At 46.0% G+C, this 22,926-nt stretch overlaps 1 pseudogene; it reads left to right on the forward strand.

Moving 5' to 3' along the window:
* Nucleotides 1-22,926, forward strand: part of LOC119316068 — a 61,467-nt pseudogene that overhangs the window by 33,106 nt on the left and 5,435 nt on the right.

Consider the following 22,926-nt stretch of genomic DNA (forward strand, 5'->3'; position numbering starts at 1 on the left):
GCCGCGCGCCGCCGACCTCCCTCGCCGCCTCCCCGAGCTCCAGCCTCCCCCCGCTCCGATTCGGGCGAAGCTCCAACGTTCAACCTCGGCTTCCGCGCGCGTGAACAGTACCTGCTACAGTAACCCGATCCGGATCTCAGATCTGAAAAACCCTAGGGTTGACTTTTCCCCTCTCCCGTCATTTTTTTATGCAATCTTTGACCTGCTGTAACTTTGCATTCGTAGCTCTGTTTTGGACATATAAAAATGTTTGTCTCGACGAGTACATCATTTCATTCCATTGCATCATTTTCATTTGAGCTCATCTTGATGCCCGAAATGCTGTTAGAAGGAGGCTTCGTGAGTAAATTGTCAGATCTGCTAGTTCATCTTAGACTTTTGTCATTTTTGCCATGATTATTGTGTGCATGATATGCCTGTGAGTCCTACATATGTTTTGTTAAGCATTTTGTTATCTTTCCAGAGGTGCAATCCATGCATTTTTAGGATGTGTGTGGTGACTTGTGCAAGCTTGCAAAGTGAGGCACCCGGTAAATCTGTTTTCAGGGACAGTAGTTTTCACTAAGTCTGGGATTATTTAGTTCATGATGCCATATGTTCATGTTGTTTCCTAGTGATCCGTGCCTCTTTTGAGGATGATCAGTAAGGGAGTTTTGTTAATCATGTAGTGCTCTATCCATCCATGTATTTTTTTGCAATTATGGAGCACCCTAGATTGAGTCAATCGAGCTCTACTTTTGCTTCGTTGTGAATCTGGGCAGATCGTCAACTTGTTTGCGATTTTGCCGATGCTATTGTAGTTGATCCATGCATGCTATGCCTTTGATCTTGCCATGTCTAGCTTGCATTTTGTGTCTTCTTAATGGATGTATGATTGTCTTTCCATGACTTGCACCCTGGTGAGTGCATCGAGCTCGTAAACATGCCTTCATGAGTTATATTTCAGCATGTCCCAGTTTTCACTAAGTCTGAAAACTGATTATGTTTTTGCTATGTTCGTGTGCTTATTAGTATATTTTATGATCCCTTTTGGCTCAAGGTCACTAAGGGACTTCTGTTAAGCTTGTTGAGTAGCTCCATGCCATGTCTTTCTTTTTCATGATCAGGTCCTGTAGCATGTTGTTTTGTTCCTCCGAAGAGGGCTATATGATCTGAGATTCCAGACAAGTGTTAATTTCACTAAGTCTGAAATCTGTTTTCCGTTTGCGTTTTTGCCATGCTTGTTTGAACCTGTTAGTGGATGATTTGGCCGTAGCTCAGTGCTAGACTTTTGTTAAGCATCTTGTGTGCATTCCTTCCATGTATTTTGTTGTCATGTTTGGATGCCGTAGGACGTTCATTTCATTGCATTTAGATGCCTACTTGCTGTAAATTGCAGACCGGTGTCATTTTTGGATCGCTTGCCATTTCCAAACCGTAACTCCGATTCCGGCGTTCTTTATATCGTTTTCAAGCGATTTCATCCCATCTTTCTAGTGGCACACTTGGATTTCCAAGTTGAGGCCAGGTTCATGCATTTCCTGTCATATCTTGCATTTTGTATCCCGCATCGCATCCCGCATAGCATATCATCATTTCATCATATCGCTTGGTCTTGCACGTGGATTGATTGTATCCTTGTTGCTTGTTTGTCTTGTTTGGGTATAGCCGGGAGACGAGTTCTCTAACGAGGAGCCCGTTGAGTTTGCTTTTGAGGATCCAGTCAACTCTGACAACTGTGCAGGCAAGATGATCATACCCTCGAAATCACTACTATCTTTGCTATGCTAGTTTGCTCGCTCTTTTGCTATGCCATTGCTACGATGCCTACCACTTGCTTGAAAGCCTCCCAAATTGCCATGTCAAACCTCTAACCAACCATTGTCCTAGCAAACCGTTGATTGGCTATGTTACCGCTTTGCTCAGCCCCTCTTACAGCGTCGCTAGTTGTAGGTGAAGATTGGAGGTCGTTCCTTGTTGGAACATCATTTATTTACTTGTTGGGATATCATTATATTGCTATGTTATCTTAATGCATCTATATACTTGGTGAAGGGTGGAAGGCTCGGCCTCTCGCCTAGTGTTTTGTTCCACTCTTGCCGCCCTAGTTTCCGTCATATCGGTGTTATGTTCCTGGATTTTGCGTTCCTTACACGGTTGGGTTATAATGGGAACCCCTTGATATTTCGCCTTGATTAAAGCTTTTCTAGCAATGCCCAACCTTGGTTTTACCATTTGCCACCTAGCCTTTTTATTTCCCTTGGGTTCTGCAGACTCAAGGGTCATCTTATTTTTAACCCCCCGGGCCAGTGCTCCTCTGAGTGTTGGTCCACCTGTCAGCTACCGGTGGCCACCAGGGGCAACTCTGGGCTGGCCTACCCGTACCTAGCACAATCTGAGTGTGCCCTGAGAAAGAGATATGTGCAGCTCCTATCGGGATTTGTCGGCACATTCGGGCGGTGTTGCTGGTCTTGTTTTAACCTGTCGAAGTGTATTGAGTTACCGAGATACCGAGTCTGATCGGAACGTCTTGGGAGGAGGTCTATTCCTTCGTTGACCATGAGAGCTTGTCATGGGCTAAGTTGGGACTCCCCTGCAGGGATTGAACTTTCGAAAGCCGTGCCCGCGGTTATGGGCAGATGGGAATTTGTTAATGTTCGGTTGTAGATAACTTGAACCTTAATTAATTAAAATGAATCAACTGAGTGTGTTACCGTGATGGCCTCTTCTTGGCGGAGTCCGGGAAGTGGACACGGTGTTGGAGTAATGTTTGCGCAGGTTGTTCTCTAGCTTCTCGCTCGTGCTTTGCCTCCTCTTCTCGCTCTCCTTTGCAAATAAGTTAGCCACCATACTTGCTAGTCGCTTGCTGCAGCTCCACTCATATTTTACCTTGCCTTACCTATAAGCTTAAATAGTCTTGATCGCGAGGGTGCGAGATTGCTGAGTCCCTGTGGCTCACAGATTACTATTACACCAGATGCAGGGCCTGATGATTCCGCTCCAGGAGACGCGTATGAGCTCAAGTGGGAGTTCGACGAAGACTCTCAATGATACTATGTTTCCTTTCCCGATGATCAGTAGTGGTGCCCAGTTGGGGGTGATTGGGACCGTGTCGCATGTTGGGTTCTCTTTTATTTTGGTGCCGTAGTCAGGCCATGAGTGTTTGGATGATGTATGTTATTTATGTTCTTGATTGACGTGGCGAGTGTAAGCCAACTATGTTCTCCCCTTTATTATTCATATTACATGGGATGTGGTGAAGATTGCCTAACTTGCGACATATGCCTTCAATGCGATTATGTCTCTAAGTCGTGCCTCGACACGTGGGAGCTATAGTCGCATCGAGGGTGTTACACCGCCTCTCCGATGCCTTGGCGTAGGGTCCAAGTCTCCTGGATCATGTTCGGTGAGAAAATCACGTTCCCGAAGGTTTCATTCCGTTTGGACTCCGTTTGATATTCCGTTTCTTCGAAACACTGAAATAGGAAAAAAAACAGCAATTCTGGGTTGGGCCTCCGGTTAATAGGTTAGTCCCAAAAATAATATAAAAGTGGAAAATAAAGCCCAATATAGTCCAAAACAGTAGATAATATAGCATGGAGCAATCAAAAATTATAGATACGTTGGAGACGTATCACACCGCACCAAGGAACTGTTGCACTAAGCTGAAATAGCTGTTCGGCTTCGGCTTTTCCGGCCACAGCTGATGCACGACAGACCTCATGGCGAGTCCGGACAACCTATTGAGTTCGGCCCATTTGGCTAGCTGATTAGTCAATGGAAGCAGACGCTCTGGAACATTAAATTGCGACCAGAACAACTTGTCCACTTCACGATCTGTTTGATCTTGGAAGTATTTGGCCGCATCGACAGCGCTCGCCGCCAAGTCCATGTATGCGTCTGCCGAACTCCATAGCCGATCCAGAGGGGCATACCGTGGATCCCCGAACTTCCTCGGCAGCATAAAGGGCTTCCCAGCCGCAATATCCCCGGCTTCACGCAACTCCTCCTTCTTTGCTCTCATAGCAGAGCGGGTGTCTTTGTTCGCCATCGTGGCCTTTTCAAGGTCCGTTGCCTTCGCTCGGTTTTCTTTTTCAAAGAACTGGCAACGGTCGGCAGTGTCTTTTAACTTTACGGCCATCTTGGCCATCTTCTCTTTGCTCTCGCAATGCACAGCCTTCTCGGTTTTCAACTCTTCGACCGCCTTCACAGCAGTCGCATTACTAATCCTTGCTTGTTCTTTGGCTCGGTCAATTTCCGCCCGCAGGGTTTCCACGGTGGCAGCTCCATCTGCAGTCACAACATATTAAAGATACTGGCACCATGCTGCTCTTACTATGTGGCATTCACCAGAAAATACCACTTACCCTGTGCCTCGTCAAGCCTCTTGTTAACAAGCTCGATGTCGGCATCCGCCGCATCCAGTTGCCGCTTCAGTTTGGCAAACTCATGAGTCTGGCTAGCCACCAGAGCTCCCACTACCTGCACATTAAAGCGGTATGGTTATTGCCTGGGACTACGATCCTCTGTTTGCCGCCGTTCTCGGCGACAACCAGAGTCTCAGGGGCTACTATCTACACAAGGCACACCTAAAAATGTGCGGTACCATCACAAATGTACATCATTTTATGTACCTCAAAGCCCGTCAGTAGACTCATAAAGGCATCATGCAACCCGCTTTCGGCGTATGAAATCCCTTCCATCACCGTACCCATCAATGCACGGTGTTCTTCTAAGATGGCCGCTCGCTCCAACAGCTCTCTCAGTACGTCCGACCGCATACCAGACATTGTCGGACTCTTCTGTTTGCTCTCTTCGAGAGCCGGACGTTGGGGACTTTGGGTGACTATAGGATTATCTTCTGGCCTCACCGGATCCGGAGAGGCCCTCCATGACGACACCTCAAGGTCGCCTGCTTCTTGAGAGGAGGAGTCCGGCGGAGGCGTTTCGCTCTCCATCATCTTCGGAAGAAGCTCCCCCGAAGACAAGCTCTACCGAGAAGGGCTAAGATCCGAACTGTAAGATAAATACTTCGGTTATTTTCCTCAGAGGTAAGGTAATATATCTTCACTATTAAAGTACTTTTTTACTTACAGCTCGTTAGAGGGCTGATCCCCGCGCGGACTTTGTGCGGCAAGAGCACCCTCCAAGGCAGGACCCTCTGGTGGAGATTTCTTCTCCCGCTTGGAAACCTTGGTTTCTAGATCTTCAGAGGTAGTCCTCTTCCTTCCCCGGGGTGAGAGAATGTCAGATTCCTCCCCTCGGTTATCCTCCCTCACGGAGGCGCTTGTTCCCTTGGTCGGAATAGGTAGCGGTGGAGGCCCGCTTTTGCCCTCATTATTTCCCCCTTTTTCTTCCTTCGAGGGCTCCGCACAAGGTGCTAGCTCGAGCATCTTTTCCAGTACCGGATTTTCCAAACCCTCGGGTAGGGGGGCCGAACACCGAATCATCTTCGCCTTTGTTATCCAGTCCTGGTCAAAGAGCGATTTCTCAGAATAACGTCATGATAAATGAAAGACGGTGTGTTTGGCTAGAGGATAACTTACTTGGTCGGCGGTGCGGTTGCTGCTCAGGCCCACGTCCTCGGTAGTATCCGGGCACTCTATCTGGGGTCCGAAGAATGATCTATACATCTCCTCGTGTGACAGGCCAAGGAAATTCTGAATAGCGCGCGGTCCTTCTGGGTTGAACTCCCACATGCGAAGAGGCTGGCGTTTGCATGACCGGATTCGTCGAACCAGCATGACTTGCATTACCATAATCAAACTGAAATCTCCTTCGAAGAGATTTTGGATGCGGCTTTGCAGTACAGGCACGTCCTTGGCGGGACCCCAGCTCAGCCCTCTACTAATCCATGACATCAGTTGCGGTGGAGGGACTGAGCGGAAAGCAGGGGCAGCCACCCACTTGGCACTTCTGGGAGCTGTGATGTAAAACCACTCCCGTTGCCATAATCCGAACACCTCTAGAATAGAACCCTTTGGCCATGGTGCTCCGGCGATCCTGCTTATTAATGCGCCTCCGCACGCTACATGTTGTTGGAAATATGCCCTAGAGGCAATAACAAAATGGTTATTATTATATTTCTTTGTTCATGATAATTGTCTATTGTTCATGCTATAATTGTGTTATCCGGAAATCGTAATACATGTGTGAATACATAGACCACAACACGTCCCTAGTGAGCCTCTAGTTGACTAGCTCGTTGATCAAAAGATAGTCATGGTTTCCTGACTATGGACATTGGATGTCATTGATAACGGGATCACATCATTAGGAGAATGATGTGATGGACAAGACCCAATCCTAAGCATAGCTCAAAGATCGTGTAGTTCGTTTGCTGTAGCTTTTCCGAATGTCAAGTATCATTTCCTTAGACCATGAGATTGTGCAACTCCCGGATACCGTAAGAGTGCCTTGGGTGTGCCAAACGTCACAACGTAACTGGGTGACTATAAAGGTACACTACAGGTATCTCCGAAAGTGTCTGTTGGGTTGGCATGAATCGAGACTGGGATTTGTCACTCCGTATGATGGAGAGGTATCTCTGGGCCCACTCGGTAATGCATCATCATAATGAGCTCAATGTGACCAAGTGGTTGATCACGGGATCATGCATTACGGCACGAGTAAAGTGACTTGCCGGTAACGAGATTGAACGAGGTATTGGGATACCGACGATCGAGTCTCGAGCAAGTAATGTACCGATTGACAAAGGGAATTGTATACGGATTGATTGAATCCTCGACATCGTGGTTCATCCGATGAGATCATCGTGGAGCATGTGGGAGCCAACATGGGTATCCAGATCCCGTTGTTGGTTATTGACCGGAGAGGCATCTCGGTCATGTCTGCATGTCTCCCGAACCCATAGGGTCTACACACTTAAGGTTCGGTGATGCTAGGGTTGTAGAGATATTAGTATGCAGTAACCCGAAAGTTGTTCGGAGTCCCAGATGAGATCCCGGACGTCACGAGGAGTTCCGGAGGTAAAGATTTATATATAGGAAGTCCAGTTTCGGCCATCGGGAACGTTTCAGGGGTCGCCGGTATTGTACCAGGACCACCGGAAGGGTCCCGGTGGTCCACCGGGTGGGGCCACCTATCCCGGAGGGCCCCATGGGCTGAATTGGGAGGGGAACCAGCCCCTAGTGGGCTGGTGCGCCCCCCTTGGGCCTCCCCTGCGCCTAAGGTTGGGAAACCCTAGGGGTGGGGGCGCCCCCCACTTGGCTTGGGGGGAAGCCACCCCTTGGCCACCGCCCCCTTGGAGGTTCATCTCCTAGGGCCGGCGCCCCCCCCCCCACAAGGCCCCTATATAAAGAGGGGGGAGGGAGGAAAGCCGCACCCCTTTGCTCTTGGCGCCTCCCTCTCCCTCCGTAACACCTCTCCTCCCCGCTTGCGCTTGGCGAAGCCCTGCCAGGATCCTGCTGCATCCACCACCACGCCGTCGTGCTGCTGGATCTTCATCAACCTCTCCTTTCCCCTTGCTGGATCAAGTTGGAGGAGACGTCTTTCCAACCGTACGTGTGTTGAACGCGGAGGTACCGTCCGTTCGGCACTAGGTCATCGGTGATTTGGATCACGTCGAGTACGACTCCATCAACCCGGTTCTCTTGAACGCTTCCGTGCGCGATCTACAAGGGTGTGTAGATGCACTTCTCTCTCCCTCGTTGCTAGATGACTCCATAGATTGATCTTGGTGATGCGTAGAAAATTTTAAAATTCTGCTACGTTACCCAACAGTGGCATCATGAGCTAGGTCTATGCATAGTTCCTATGCACGAGTAGAACACAAAGCAGTTGTGGGCGTCGATATTGTCAATTTGCTTGTCGTTACTAGTCTTATCTTGATTCAGCGGCATTGTGGGATGAAGCGGCCCGGACCGACCTTACACGTACGCTTACGTGAGACTGGTTCCACGGATTGACATGCACTAGTTGCATAAGGTGGCTGGCGGGTGTCTGTCTCTCCAACTTTAGTCGGATCGGATTCGATGAAAAGGGTCCTTATGAAGGGTAAATAGAAATTGGCATATCACGTTGTGGTTTTGGCATAGGTAAGAAACGTTCTTGCTAGAAACCTATAGCAGCCACGTAAAAACTTGCAACAACAATTAGAGGACGTCTAACTTGTTTTTGCAGCATGTGCCCTGTGATGTGATATGGCCAAAAGGATGTGATGAATGATATATGTGATGTATGAGATTGATCATGTTCTTGTAATAGGAATCACGACTTGCATGTCGATGAGTATGACAACCGGCAGGAGCCATAGGAGTTGTCTTTATTTATTTATGACCTGCGTGTCAACATAAACGTCATGTAATTACTTTACTTTATTGCTAAAGCGTTAGCGATAGTAGTAGAAGTAATAGATGATGAGACAACTTCAAGAAGACATGATGATGGAGATCATGATGATGGAGATCATGGTGTCATTCCGGTGACAACGATGATCATGGAGCCCCGAAGATGGAGATCAAAAGGAGCAAATGATATTGGCCATATCATGTCACTATTTGATTGCATGTGATGTTTATCTTGTTTTACATCTTATTTGCTTAGAACAACGGTAGCTTAAATAAGATGATCCCTTGTAATAATTTCAAGAAAGTGTTCCCCCTAACTGTGCACCGTTGCGAAGGATCATTGTTTCGAAGCACCACATGATGATCGGGTCTGATAGATTCTAATGTTCGAATACAACGGGTGCTAGCCAGATTTACACATGCAATACACTTAGGTTGACTTGACGAGCCTAGCATGTACAGACATGGCCTTGTAACACAAAAGACCGAAAGGTCGAGCATGAGTCGTATAGAAGATACGATCAACATGAAGATGTTCATCGATGTTGACTAGTCCGTCTCACGTGATGATCAGACACGACCTAGTTAACTCGAATCATGTTACACTTAGATGACTGGAGGGATGTCTATCTGAGTGGGAGTTCATTGAATAATTTGATTAGATGAACTTAATTATCATGAACTTAGTCTAAAATCTTTACAATATGTATTGTAGATCAAATGGCCCACGTTGTCCTCAACTTCAACGCGTTCCTAGAGAAAACCAAGCTGAAAGATGATGGCAGCAACTATACGGACTGGGTCCGGAACCTGAGGATCATCCTCATAGCTGCCAAGAAAGATTATGTCCTAGAAGCACCGCTAGGTAACGCACCTGTCCCAGAGAACCAAGAAGTTATGAACGCTTGGTAGTCACGTGCTGATGATTACTCTCTCGTTCAGTGCAGCATGCTTTATAGCTTAGAACAGGGGCTCCAAAAGCGTTTAGAGAGACACGGAGCATATGAGATGTTCGAAGAGCTGAAAATGGTTTTCCAAGCTCATGCTCGGGTCGAGAGATATGAAGTCTCCGACAAGTTCTTCAGCTATAAGATGGAGGAAAAATAGTTCTGTCAGTGAGCACATACTCAAAATGTCTGGGTTGCATAACCGCTTGACTCGGCTGGGAGTTAATCTCCCGGATGACGCGGTCATTGATAGAATCCTTCAGTCGCTTCCACCGAGCTACAAGAGCTTTTTGATGAACTTCAATATGCAGGGGATGGAAAAGACCATTCCTGAGGTATATTCAATGTTGAAATCAGCAGAGGTGGAAATCAAGTGTTGATGGTGAATAAAACCACCAAGTTCAAGGAAGGCAAGGGTAAGAAGAACTTCAAGAAGGACGGCAAGGGAGTTGCCGCGCCCGGTAAGCAAGCTGCCGGGAAGAAGCCAAAGAATGGACCCAAGCCTGAGACTGAGTGTTTTTATTGCAAGGGAAGTGGTCATTGGAAGCGGAACTGCCCCAAATACTTAGCGGACAAGAAGGCCGGCAACACTAAAGGTATATGTGATATACATGTAATTGATGTGTACCTTACCAGTACTCGTAGTAGCTCCTGGGTATTTGATACTGGTGCGGTTGCTCACATTTGTAACTCAAAGCAGGAGCTGCGGAATAAACGGAGAATGGCGAAGGACGAGGTGACGATGCGCGTCGGGAATGGTTCCAAGGTCGATGGGATCGCCGTCGGCACGCTACCTCTACATTTACCTACAGGATTAGTTTTAAACCTCAATAATTGTTATTTAGTGCCAGCTTTGAGCATGAACATTGTATCACGATCTCGTTTAATTCGAGATGGCTACTCATTTAAATCCAAGAATAATGGTTGTTCTATTTATATGAGAGATATGTTTTATGGTCATGCTCAGTTGCTGAATGGTTTATTCTTAATGAATCTCGAGCGTAATGTTACACATATTCATAGTGTGAATAACAAAAGATGTAAGGTTGATAATGATAGTACCACATACTTGTGGCACTGCCGCCTTGGTCACATAGGTGTCAAATGCATGAAGAAGCTCCATGCAGATGGACTTTTGGAGTCTCTTGATTACGAATCATTTGACACGTGCAAACCATGCCTCATGGGTAAAATGACCAAGACTCCGTTCTCAGGAACGATGGAGCGGCAACCAACTTGTTGGAAATTATACATACTGATGTGTGCGGTCCAATGAGTGTTGAGGTTCGCGGTGGCTATCGTTATGTTCTCACCCTCACTGATGACTTGAGTAGATATGGGTATGTCTACTTGATGAAACACAAGTCTGAGACCTTTGAAAAGTCCAAAGAATTTTAGAGCGAGGTTGAGAATCAACGTGACAAAAAAATCAAGTTCTTGCGATCGGATCGTGGGGGAGAATACTTGAGTCATGAATTTGGCACACACTTAAGAAAATGTGGAATAGTTTCACAACTCACGCCGTCTGGAACACCTCAGCGTAATGGTGTGTCCGAACGTCGTAATCGCACTCTATTGGATATGGTGCGATCTATGATGTCTCTTACCGATCTACCGCTATCATTTTGGGGCTATGCTTTAGAGACTGCCGCATTCACTTTAAATAGGGCTCCGTCGAAATCCGTTGAGACAACACCGTATGAATTATGGTTTGGGAAGAAACCAAAGCTGTCGTTTCTAAAAGTTTGGGGATGCGATGCTTATGTCAAGAAACTTCAACCTGAAAAGCTCGAACCCAAATCGGAAAAATGCGTCTTCATAGGATACCCTAAAGAAACTGTTGGATATACCTTCTACCTCAGATCCGAAGGAAAGATCTTTGTTGTCAAGAATGGGTCCTTTCTAGAGAAAGAGTTTCTCTCGAAAGAAATAAGTGGGAGGAAAGTAGAACTTGATGAAGTATTACCTCTTGAACCGGTTAGTGGCGCAGCTCAAGAAAATGTTCCTGAGGTGCCTGCACCGACTAGAGAGGAAGTTGATGATGATGATCATGAAACTTCAGATCAAGTTGCTACTGAACTTCGTAGGTCCACAAGGACACGTTCCGCACCAGAGTGGTACGGCAACCTTGTCTTGGAAATCATGTTGTTAGACAACGGTGAACCTTCGAACTATGAAGAAGCGATGGCGGGCCCGGATTCCGACAAATGGCTGGAAGCCATGAAATCCAAGATAGGATCCATGTATGAAAACGAAGTATGGACTTTGACTGACTTGCCCGATGATCGGCGAGCCATAGAAAATAAATGGATCTTTAAGAAGAAGACAGACGCGGATGGTAACATAACCATCTATAAAGCTCGGCTTGTCGCTAAGGGTTATCGACAAGTTCAAGGGTTGACTACGATGAGACTTTCTCACCCATAGTGAAGCTGAAGTCCGTCTGAATCATGTTAGCAATTTCCGCATTCTATGATTATGAGATATGGCAAATGGACGTCAAAACGGCATTCCTTAATGGTTTCCTTAAGGAAGAATTGTATATGATGCAGCCGGAAGGTTTTGTTGATCCTAAGAATGCTGACAAGGTGTGCAAGCTCCAACACTCGATTTATGGGCTGGTGCAAGCATCTCGGAGTTGGAACATTTGTTTTGATGAGATGATCAAAGCGTTTGGGTTTACACAGACTTATGGAGAAGCCTGCATTTACAAGAAAGTGAGTGGGAGCTCTGTAGCATTTCTCATATTGTATGTGGATGACATACTGTTGATGGGAAATGATATAGAATTCTTGGAAAGCATAAAGGCCTACTTGAACAAGTGTTTTTCAATGAAGGATCTTGGAAAAGCTGCTTATATATTAGGCATCAAGATCTATAGAGATAGATCGAGACGCCTCATTGGTCTTTCACAGAGTACGTACCTTGACAAGATATTGAAGAAGTTCAAAATGGATCAGTCAAAGAAGGGGTTCTTGCCTGTATTGCAAGGTACGAGATTGAGCACGGCTCAATGCCCGACCACGGCAGAAGATAGAGAAAAGATGAGTGTCGTCCCCTATGCCTCGGCCATAGGGTCTATCATGTATGCTATGCTGTGTACCAGACCTGATGTAAACCCTGCCGTAAGTTTGGTAGGAAGGTACCAAAGTAATCCCGGCATGGAACACTGGACAGCGGTCAAGAATATCCTGAAGTACCTGAAAAGGACTAAGGATATGTTTCTCGTTTATGTAGGTGACGAAGAGCTCGTCGTAAAGGGTTACGTCGATGCTAGCTTCGACACATATCTGGATGACTCTAAGTCACAAACCGAATACGTGTATATTTTGAATGGTGGGGCAGTAAGCTGGTGCAGTTGCAAGCAAAGCGTTGTGGCGGGATCTACATGTGAAGCGGAGTACATGGCAGCCTCGGAGGCAGCACAAGAAGCAGTCTGGGTGAAGGAGTTCATTACCGACTTAGGAGTCATACCCAATGCGTCGGGCCCGATGACTCTCTTCTATGACAACACTGGAGCTATTGCCCTTGCCAAGGAGCCCAGGTTTCACAGGAAGACCAGGCATATCAAGCGTCGCTTCAACTCCATTCGTGAAAGTGTTCAAAATGGAGACATAGAGATTTGTAAAGTACATACGGACCTGAATGTGGCAGATCCGTTGACTAAACCTCTCCCTAGAGCAAAACATGATCAACACCAGAACTGCATGGGTGTTCGATTCATCACAATGTAACTAGACTATTGACTCTAATGCAAGTGGGAGACTGTTGGAAATATGCCCTAGAGGCAATAATAAAATGGTTATTATTATATTTCTTTGTTCATGATAATTGTCTATTGTTCATGCTATAATTGTGTTATCCGGAAATCGTAATACATGTGTGAATACATAGACCACAACACATCCCTAGTGAGCCTCTAGTTGACTAGCTCGTTGATCAAAAGATAGTCATGGTTTCCTGACTATGGACATTGGATGTCATTGATAGCGGGATCACATCATTAGGAGAATGATGCGATGGACAAGACCCAATCCTAAGCATAGCTCAAAGATCGTGTAGTTCGTTTGTTGTAGATTTTCCGAATGTCAAGTGTCATTTCCTTAGACCATGAGATTGTGCAACTCCCGGATACCGTAGGAGTGCCTTGGGTGTGCCAAACGTCACAACGTAACTAGGTGACTATAAAGGTACACTACAGGTATCTCTAAAAGTGTCTGTTGGGTTGGCACGAATCGAGACTGGGATTTGTCACTCCGTATGACGGAGAGGTATCTCTGGGCCCACTCGGTAATGCATCATCATAATGAGCTCAATGTGACCAAGTGGTTGATCACGAGATCATGCATTACGGCACGAGTAATGTGACTTGCCGGTAACGAGATTGAACGAGGTATTGGGATACCGATGATCGAGTCTCGGGCAAGTAACATACCGATTGACAAAGGGAATTGTATGCGGATTGATTGAATCCTCGACATCGTGGTTCATCCAATGAGATCATCGTGGAGCATGTGGGAGCCAACATGGGTATCCAGATACCCCTGTTGGTTATTGACCGGAGAGGCGTCTCGGTCATGTCTATATGTCTCCCGAACCCGTAGGGTCTACACATTTAAGGTTCGGTGACGCTAGGGTTGTAGAGATATTAGTATGCAGTAAACCGAAAGTTGTTCGGAGTCCCGGATGAGATCCCAGACGTCACGAGGAGTTCCGGAGGTAAAGATTTATATATAGGAAGTCCAGTTTCGGCCATCGGGAACGTTTCAGGGGTCGCCGGTATTGTACCAAGACCACCGGAAGGGTCCCGGGGGTCCACCGACTTGGGCCACCTATCCTGAAGGGCCCCATGGGCTGAATTGGGAGGGGAACCAACCCCTAGTGGGCTGGTGCGCCCCCCCCTTGGGCCTCCCCTGCGCCTAGGGTTGGGAAACCTTAGGGGTGGGGGCGCCCCCCACTTGGCTTTGGGGGAAGCCACCCCTTGGCCGCCGCCACCTTGGAGATTCATCTCCTAGGGCCGGCGCCCCCCCAAGGCCCCTATATAAAGAGGGGGGAGGGCAACCGCACCCCTTTGCTCTTGGCGCCTCCCTCTCCCTTCGTAACACCTCTCCTCCCCGCTTGCGCTTGGCGAAGCCCTGCCGGGATTCTGCTGCATCCACCACCACGCCATCGTGCTGCTGGATCTTCATCAACCTCTCCTTCCCCCTTGCTGGATCAAGTTGGAGGAGACGTCTTCCCAACTGTACATGTGTTGAACGCGGAGGTGCCGTCCGTTCGGGACTAGGTCATCGGTGATTTGGATCACCTCGAGTACGACTCCATCAACCCGGTTCTCTTGAATGCTTCCGCGCGCGACCTACAAGGGTATGTAGATGCACTTCTCTCTCCCTCGTTGCTAGATGACTCCATAGATTGATCTTGGTGATGCGTAGAAAATTTTAAAATTATGCTACGTTACCCAACACATGTTGCCCCTCGACCATCTTCGGCTTCACGTCAAAGGTCTTGAGCCATAGGCCGAAGTGAGGGGTAATGCGGAGGAAAGCCTCACAAACAACAATAAATGATGAGATGTGGAGTAAGGAGTCCGAGGCTAGATCGTGGAAATCTAGACCGTAATAAAACATCAGCCCCCTAACGAAGGGATCCAGAGTGAGGCCTAGACCTCGGAGGAAGTGGGAGATGAACACGACGTCTTCGTTGGGTTCAGGAGTAGGGACGACCTGCCCTCGGGCTGGTAGCCGATGCAAAACCTCGGCGGTTAGGTACCTGGCCTCCCTCAACTTCTTGATATCTTCTTCTCTAACGGAGGAGGGCATCCACCGGCCTTGAAGGCTGGATCCGAACATGATTGAAGGTCCGGAGCACTTGACCTGGGCTTTGGGTGTTAGAACTCGAGGCGGGGAAGGATTCGATTGAGAACGGGAGGGAAAAAGTAAAAGCCTTGTCCCTTTATAAAGAAGGTGAATATCAAGTGTCCTCTCCGTAGCCGTTTGGGACTTGCCTATAATCTAGGAGTCCTAGATGTGGTTGGGTTACCCACGACCGTATTGATGAGAATCCCGTAATTAGGGGAACACGATCTCTGCTTTGACAAGACGTGTCAAGAAACCGCCTCGCGTTGTGTGTGAGGCTGTTTGAGGAAAAACGGTTTGAATAATTACCGGGCCATGGCATAATGTCGTGTTGCCGAAACGTGTCAGCAGATTAGATTTGTGGAAATATTATTCTCTCTATGGTGGTATGTGGAACTTATTTTGCAGGGTCGGACTCTATCCTTGTGTTCAAATTCTTCTGTGATGTATTCGGAGGAGGAACCCTCCTTGCAATGCCAAAGACAATACTGTGTGTCGGACTCATCGTCATTCAAGCCTGGTTCAGGGGCTACTGAGACATTCCTGGATTAGGGGGTCTCCGGACAGCCGGACTATAACCTTTGGCCGGACTATTGGACTATGAAGATACAAGATTAAAGACTTCGTCTCGTGTCCGGATGGGACTCTACTTGGCGTGGAAGGCAAGCTAGGCAATACGGATATGTATATCTCCTCCTTTGTAATCGACCTTGTGTAACCCTAGCCCTCTCCGGTGTCTATATAAACCGGAGGGTTTTAGTCCGTAGGACAACAGACAATCATGCCATAGGCTAGCTTCTAGGGTTTAGCCTCTCTGATCTCGTGGTAGATCTACTCTTGTACTACCCATATCATCAATATTAATCAAGCAGGACGTAGGGTTTTACCTCCATCAAGAGGGCCCAAACCTGGGAAAAACTTCGTGTCCCCTGCCTCCTGTTACCATCCGCCTAGACGCACAGTTCGGGACCCCCTACCCGAGATCCGCCGGTTTTGACACCGACAATACCCCACCCGGTTGGGCAAGGGTATGGAGCGCATTTTTGCCCATGGGTCCATGGATATGGATACCCACTAATAGGCGGGTTGGGCACGGTTGTAGTTTGTGCTCCATGGATATCCAATGGATACCCGTATGACATGTGGGGCCATATGCCAGTGACAGTAGAAAGAATTAATCAATGGGAAATGGCAGGCAATATGCAACTGGTGTTGTAAGCTATATGCTACAGAATCAACCTTTGGTATGTCACACTTAAGGACTCGTCATTTTACTTGTTGCCTACTTATGCATGTAGCTTATGTGGACATTTTTGAGTGAATGATGATGAGTTAATACGATCTTTGGGAAGGCTTCTTGTTCACTTTTCTATGCCCATGAAGCTCCATGGATATGTGGGTATCCAGCGGGTTTGGGCATGGGCACAAGTTGTGCCCATGGATAATTTGGTGGATGGGCAGAGGGTAGGAAGATGGGTCATGGGTTGGATTTGGACCAGCTCCACCCGCCCCAAACCCGACCCATTGCCATCCCTAGTCAACAAGGATGCGTACTATTTCAGAGTGGTACGTAATCCTGTCTTGGAGGTCATGTTGCTAGACAATAATGAACCTACGAGCTATGGAGAAACGATGGTGGGCTCGGATTCTGGCAAGTGGCTCGAGGCCATAAAATTCGAGAGGATCCATGTGTGAAAACAAAGTATAGACTTTGGAAGAACTACTTGATGGTCGTAAGGCTATTGGTACAGATGGATTTTAAAAGGAAGACACACAATGATGGTAAGTATCACCATTAATAAAGCTCGACTTGTCGTTAAGATGTTTTCCGACAAGTTCAAGGAGTTGACTGTGGTGAGACTTTCTCACTCGTAGCGATGCTAAGAGTCTATTGGAATTGTATTAGCAGTTACTGCATTATTTATGAAATCTTGCAGATAGGATGTCAAAACATTGTTTCCTCGACAATTTTCTTGGGGAAAGGTTGTATGTGATACAACCAGAAGGTTTTTGTCAATCCTAAAAGATGCTAACAAGTATGCAAAGCTCCAGCAATCCTTCTAAGGACTGGAGTAAGCATCTCGGAGTTGGAATATACGCTTTGATGAGATGATCAAAGATTTTGGGTTTATACAAAGTTTATGAGAAACTTGTATTTCCAAAGAAGTGAGTTGGAGCACTATAAAATTTCTGATGAGTATGTTGTTGACATATTGTTGATTAGAAATGATGTAGAATTTCTGGAAAGCACATAGGGTTATTTGGAAAGTGTTTCTCAATGGAAAACCTGGATTAAGCTACTTGAACATTGAGCATAAAGATCTATAAGGATAGATCAAAAAACACTTAATAGTACTTTCAAATGAATACATATCGTGACAAGATTTTGAAGGAGTTCAAATAAGATCAGCAAAGAAGGAGTTCTTGGCTGTGTTATAAGGTGTGAGCATTGAGTGAGACTCAAGATCTGACCACGGCAGAAGAGAGAGAAAGGACGGAGGTCGTCCCCTATGCTTTAGACGTAGGCTCTACAGTATGCTATGCTGTGTACGGCACCTGAAGTGTGCCTTGCCATGAGTCAATCAAGGGGTACAAGAGTGATCCAGGAATGGATCACATGACAGCGGTCAAACTTATCCTTAGTAACTAGTGGACTAAGGAATTTTCTCGATTATGGAGGTGGTAAAAGAGTGTGTCGTAAAGGGTTACGTCGATGCAAACTTTGACACTAATCCGGATGACTCTGAGTAGTAAACCGGATTCATATGTAGAGCAGTTACTTGGAATAGCTCCCAGTAGCGCGTGGTAGCTGCATCTACAAGATTACATAGAGATTTGTAAAGCACACACGGATCCGAAAGATTCAGACCCGTTGACTAATAACCTCTCTCACAAGCGAGATATGATCAAACCCCATGGGTGTTGGATTCATTACAATCACATAGTGATGTGAACTAGATTATTGACTCTAGTGCAAGTGGGAGACTGTTGGAAATATGCCCTAGAGGCAATAATAAAATGGTTATTATTATATTTCTTTGTTCATGATAATTGTCTATTGTTCATGCTATAATTGTATTAAACGGAGACCGTAATACATGTGTGAATACGTAGACCACAATATGTACCTAGTAAGCCTCTAGTTGACTAGCTCGTTGATCAATAGATGGTTACAGTTTCCTGACCATGGACATTGGATGTCGTTGATAACGGGATCACATCATTAGGAGAATGATGTGATGGACAAGACCCAATCCTAAGCATAACACAAGATCGTGTACTTCATCTGCTAAAGCTTTTCTAATGTCAAGTATCATTTCCTTAGACCATGAGATTGTGCAACTCCCAAATACCGTAGGAATACTTTAGGTGTGCCAAACGTCACAACGTAACTGGGTGGCTATAAAGGTACACTACGGGTATCTCCGAAAGTGTCTGTTGGGTTGGCACGAATCGAGACTGTGATTTGTCACTCCGTGTGACGGAGAGGTATCTCTGGGCCCACTCGGTAGGACATCATCATAATGAGCTCGATGTGACCAAAGAGTTGATCACGGGATGATGTGTTATGGAACAAGTAAAAGTGACTTGCCGGTAACGAGATTGAACGAGGTATTGGGATACCGATGATCGAATCTCGGGCAAGTAACATACCGATTAACAAAGGGAATTGTATACATGATTGATTGAATCCCCGACGTCATGGTTCATCCGATGAGATCATCGTGGAACATGTGGGAGCCAACATGGGTATCCAGATCCCGCTGTTGGTTATTGGCCAGAGAGCTGTCTCGGTCATTTCTGCATGATTCACGAACCCATAGGGTCTACACACTTAAGGTTCGGTAACGCTAGAGTTGTTATGGGAATTCGTGTGCAGTTACCGAATGTTGTTCGGAGTCCCGTATGAGATCCCGGACGTCACGAGGAGTTCCGGAATGGTCTATAGGTAAATATTTATATATGGGAAGTCCTATTTTGGCCACCGAAAAATGTTCGGGATTTTTCGGTATTGTACCGGGAAGGTTCTAGAAGGTTCCGGAGTGGGGCCCACCTGCATGGGGGGACCCACATGAACGTGGGTAGTGGGGGAAAGGCCCCACACCCCTGGTCAAGGCGCACCAAGATCCCCCCTTAGAAGGAATAAGATCATATCCCGAAGGGATAAGATCAAGATCCCTACAAAAAGGGGGATAACAATCGGTGGGGAAGAGAAATGATGGGATTTCTTTCCCCCACCTTTGCCAATGCCCCAATGGACTTGGAGGGCAAGAAACCAGCCCCCTCCACCCCTATATATCGGCGCATGGGAGCCGCACCCCTTCCCCTGGCGCAGCCCTCTCCCTCCCCAACACCTCCTCCTCCTCCGTAGTGCTTGGCGAAGCCCTGCCGGAGAACTGCAAGCTGCACCACCACGCCGTCGTGCTGCCGGAGCTCTCCCTCAACCTCTCCTCTCCCCTTGCTGGATCAAGAAGGAGGAGACGTCCCCGGGCTATACGTGTGTTGAGCGTGGAGGCTCCGTTGTTCGGCGCTTAGATCAGAATCAACCGCGGTCTGAATCGCTATGAGTACGACTCCTTCATCCGCGTTCTTGTAACGCTTCCGCATCGCGATCTTTAAGGGTATGAAAATGCACTCCCCTCTCTCTCGTTGCTAGTCTCTCCATAGATTGATCTTGGTGATGCGTAGAATTTTTTTAATTTCTGCAACGATCCCCAACACCAGTGACTTATGATGTTGAGGAGCAACTGTTAGAAGAGCAGACAGAGCAAGTAGCTGAAGGTGATCAAGCTATGTTCATATCTGCTTTTGCAATGGGACGGCAACTTGCAGTTCCAACACCTACAGTGATTATTCATATTAATGGGAAAAGAGCAGTTGCACTGTTGGATTCAGGTAGCACCACATCTTTCATAAATCAAGATTTTGCGGTTAAAGCAAACTGCAACTTGTTACCTGTCAAACCTAGAAGAATTGCAGTACCTGGAGGAGGCATACTGACATCTACTGCAGTTGTCCCTAACTATCAGTTTTAGATCTCTAAAATGACACTTTCCCACAAATTTAGAACTCTGGCACTACCAAGTCATAATGCAATTCTGGGATATGATTGGTTTACTGCTGTGAGCCCTGTTTCTTTTGATATTCCTGCACAACAATTCAATTTCACACATGGAGGAAAGCAGACTGTATCTACAGCAATGTTCAGTACTTCAGCTAGTGTGAAGGAAGTGCCTGTTAAGAAAGTAAAGAAACTGTTGGACAAGGGACCTGAAGTTTTCTTGTGTCAAATCCACAATATACTCATGGATGCACCAGAGGATTTTAAAACTCCCCCACAAATACAGAAATTATTGTTGGAGTATACTGACCTATTTGAGGAACCTAAAACACTGCCTCCTCATAGGGCCTTGGACCACAAAATCCCTCTGGTGGATGGTGCTACTCCACCACAAGTCAGACCTTACAGGGTGCCTCAAAATCAGAAAAAGGAAATGGAGGAGCAGATCAAAAAGTTGTTGGCTGCACATCTCATCAGACACAGTCAAAGTCCCTTTGCAGCTCCTGTGTTATTAGTAAAAAAGAAAGATGGACCAATGAGGCTGTGCACAGAGTTCAAAAAACTAAATTTTCTTACAATTAAGAACAAATTTCCTATACCTGTTATAGAGGACCTTTTGGATGAATTGCATGGGGCAAATTATTTCACCAAATTGGATTTGAGATCTGGCTATCACCAAATCAGAATGTCACCTGAGGATATACACAAGACAACTTTCAGAACATTCCTGGGACATTTTGAATTTCTGGTAATGCCCTTTGGTCTGTCTAATGCTCCTGGCACATTCCAAGAATTAATGAACACCATATTTGCACCTTATTTGAGGAAATTTGTATTGGTATTCTTTGATGATATATTAATCTTCAGCAAAACCCTCAAAGAACACTTGGAACATATAAAGTTGGTGTTGGAACTTTTAAGAGAACATCAACTGTATGCCAAAATGTCCAAGTGTGTTTTTGTAGCTCCACAAGTGTAACATCTAGGACATGTGATTTCTGCAAAAGGAGTGGCCACAGACCCACAAAAGATCTCTACTATAGCTGAGTGGCCTGTCCCTGAGAATATCACTAAACTCAGAAGTTTCCTGGGTTTGGCTGGATATTACAGAAGATTTATAAAAGGGTATGGTGTAATTTGCAGGCCTTTACATGATTTGCTGAAAAAGGGAAATTTTCATTGGTTGCCTGAACATACACAAGCTTTCCAACAACAGAAACAAGCTTTGACCTCTGCTCCTATTTTGGCCCTGCCAAATTTCTCTCAACCATTTATTTTGGAAACTGATGCTTCAGGGAAGGGAATTGGAGCTGTTTTAATGCAGCAAGGCAGACCAATATCTTATTATAGTTCATATTTATTCCCTAGAAATGCTGCTATGTCTACATATGAAAAAGAGGCCCTAGCAATACTTGAAGCACTGAAAAGATGGAGGCACTATTTGTTAGGGAAAGAGTTGATCATTAAAACTGACCAGCAATCCCTAAAGTTTATCACTCATCAGAAAATCACTGAAGGGGTTCAACACAAACTCATGATGAAGTTGTTGGAATTCAACTTTACTATTCAGTACAAAAAGGGCATTCAAAACAAAGTTGCTGATGCACTGTCAAGAGTTCTTCCTAAATGCATGGCTATCTCTGCATCTACTCCTACATGGGCAGAAGATCTAGTGGCAAGTTATCAGCAAGATCCTACTAACTTGCAGCTACTGGAGAAACTCCTCCTTCAAGAGGGTAACAAGTTGCCAGATTAGTCTCTAGCAGCTGGAATTATAAGATACAAGGGAAAATTTTATGTGGGCAACTCCCCTAAATTACAGTATAAATTGCTTGCAGCCTTACATAGTTATCCTGTGGGTGGTCACTCAGGGAGAAGACAGACTTATCACAGAGTAAAAAGCATCTTCTACTGGCCTGGTCTGAAGGCAACTGTAGAAGCTTTCATTGCTACTTGCCCTGTATGTCAGAGAGCTAAGAATGAGAATTGTTTGCAACCTGGACTGGTAGAACCTCTACCTGTTGCTGACATGGCCTGACAGCACATCTCAATGGATTTTATTGAGGTATTACCCAAATCACAAGGAAAGGATGTGATCATGGTAGTAGTGGATAGGTTTACCAAATACTCTCACTTCATACCACTGTCTCATCCTTATTCAGTACTCAGTGTGTCTCAACCATTTGTGGATAATATAATTAGATTGCACGGTCCTCCAAAACTCATCATATCTGACAGAGATCGAATTTTCACTAGCCAACTCTGGAAAGATATCTTCTCTGCACTTAAAGTGGACCTCAGATACAATACTACTTATCACCCTCAAACTGATGGCCAGACTGAGTGCGTTAACCAGTGCTTGGAGACTTATCTGAGATGCATGACTACATCTGCTCCCACTAAGTGGTTATCATGGCTTTCATTGGCAGAATTCTGGTATAATTCAACTTATCACACTACAATCAAAATGTCCCCATTTCAGGCCCTGTATGGATTCCCTCCTCCCCTCATATCAAAATTGGCAATACCTGGACCTGAGGATGAAGAAGCACAGGACTTCCTAACTGCCAAACATCAGATTTTACAGCAACTCAATGATAATCTGGTGTTGGCACAAAACAGGATGAAGAAATATGCAGATACTAGAAGAATTGAAAGAAGTTTTCAGGTGGGAGACCCAGTTTACTTAAAAATGGCTCCATACAGATTAGCAGCATTTGGATTCAGGGGTGCTTTGAAGCTACAAAACAGATACTATGGTCCATTTCGGGTTA

The sequence above is a fragment of the Triticum dicoccoides genome, chromosome 6A (genome assembly GCF_002162155.2).
Source record: "Triticum dicoccoides isolate Atlit2015 ecotype Zavitan chromosome 6A, WEW_v2.0, whole genome shotgun sequence".
Lineage (NCBI taxonomy): Eukaryota > Viridiplantae > Streptophyta > Magnoliopsida > Poales > Poaceae > Triticum > Triticum dicoccoides.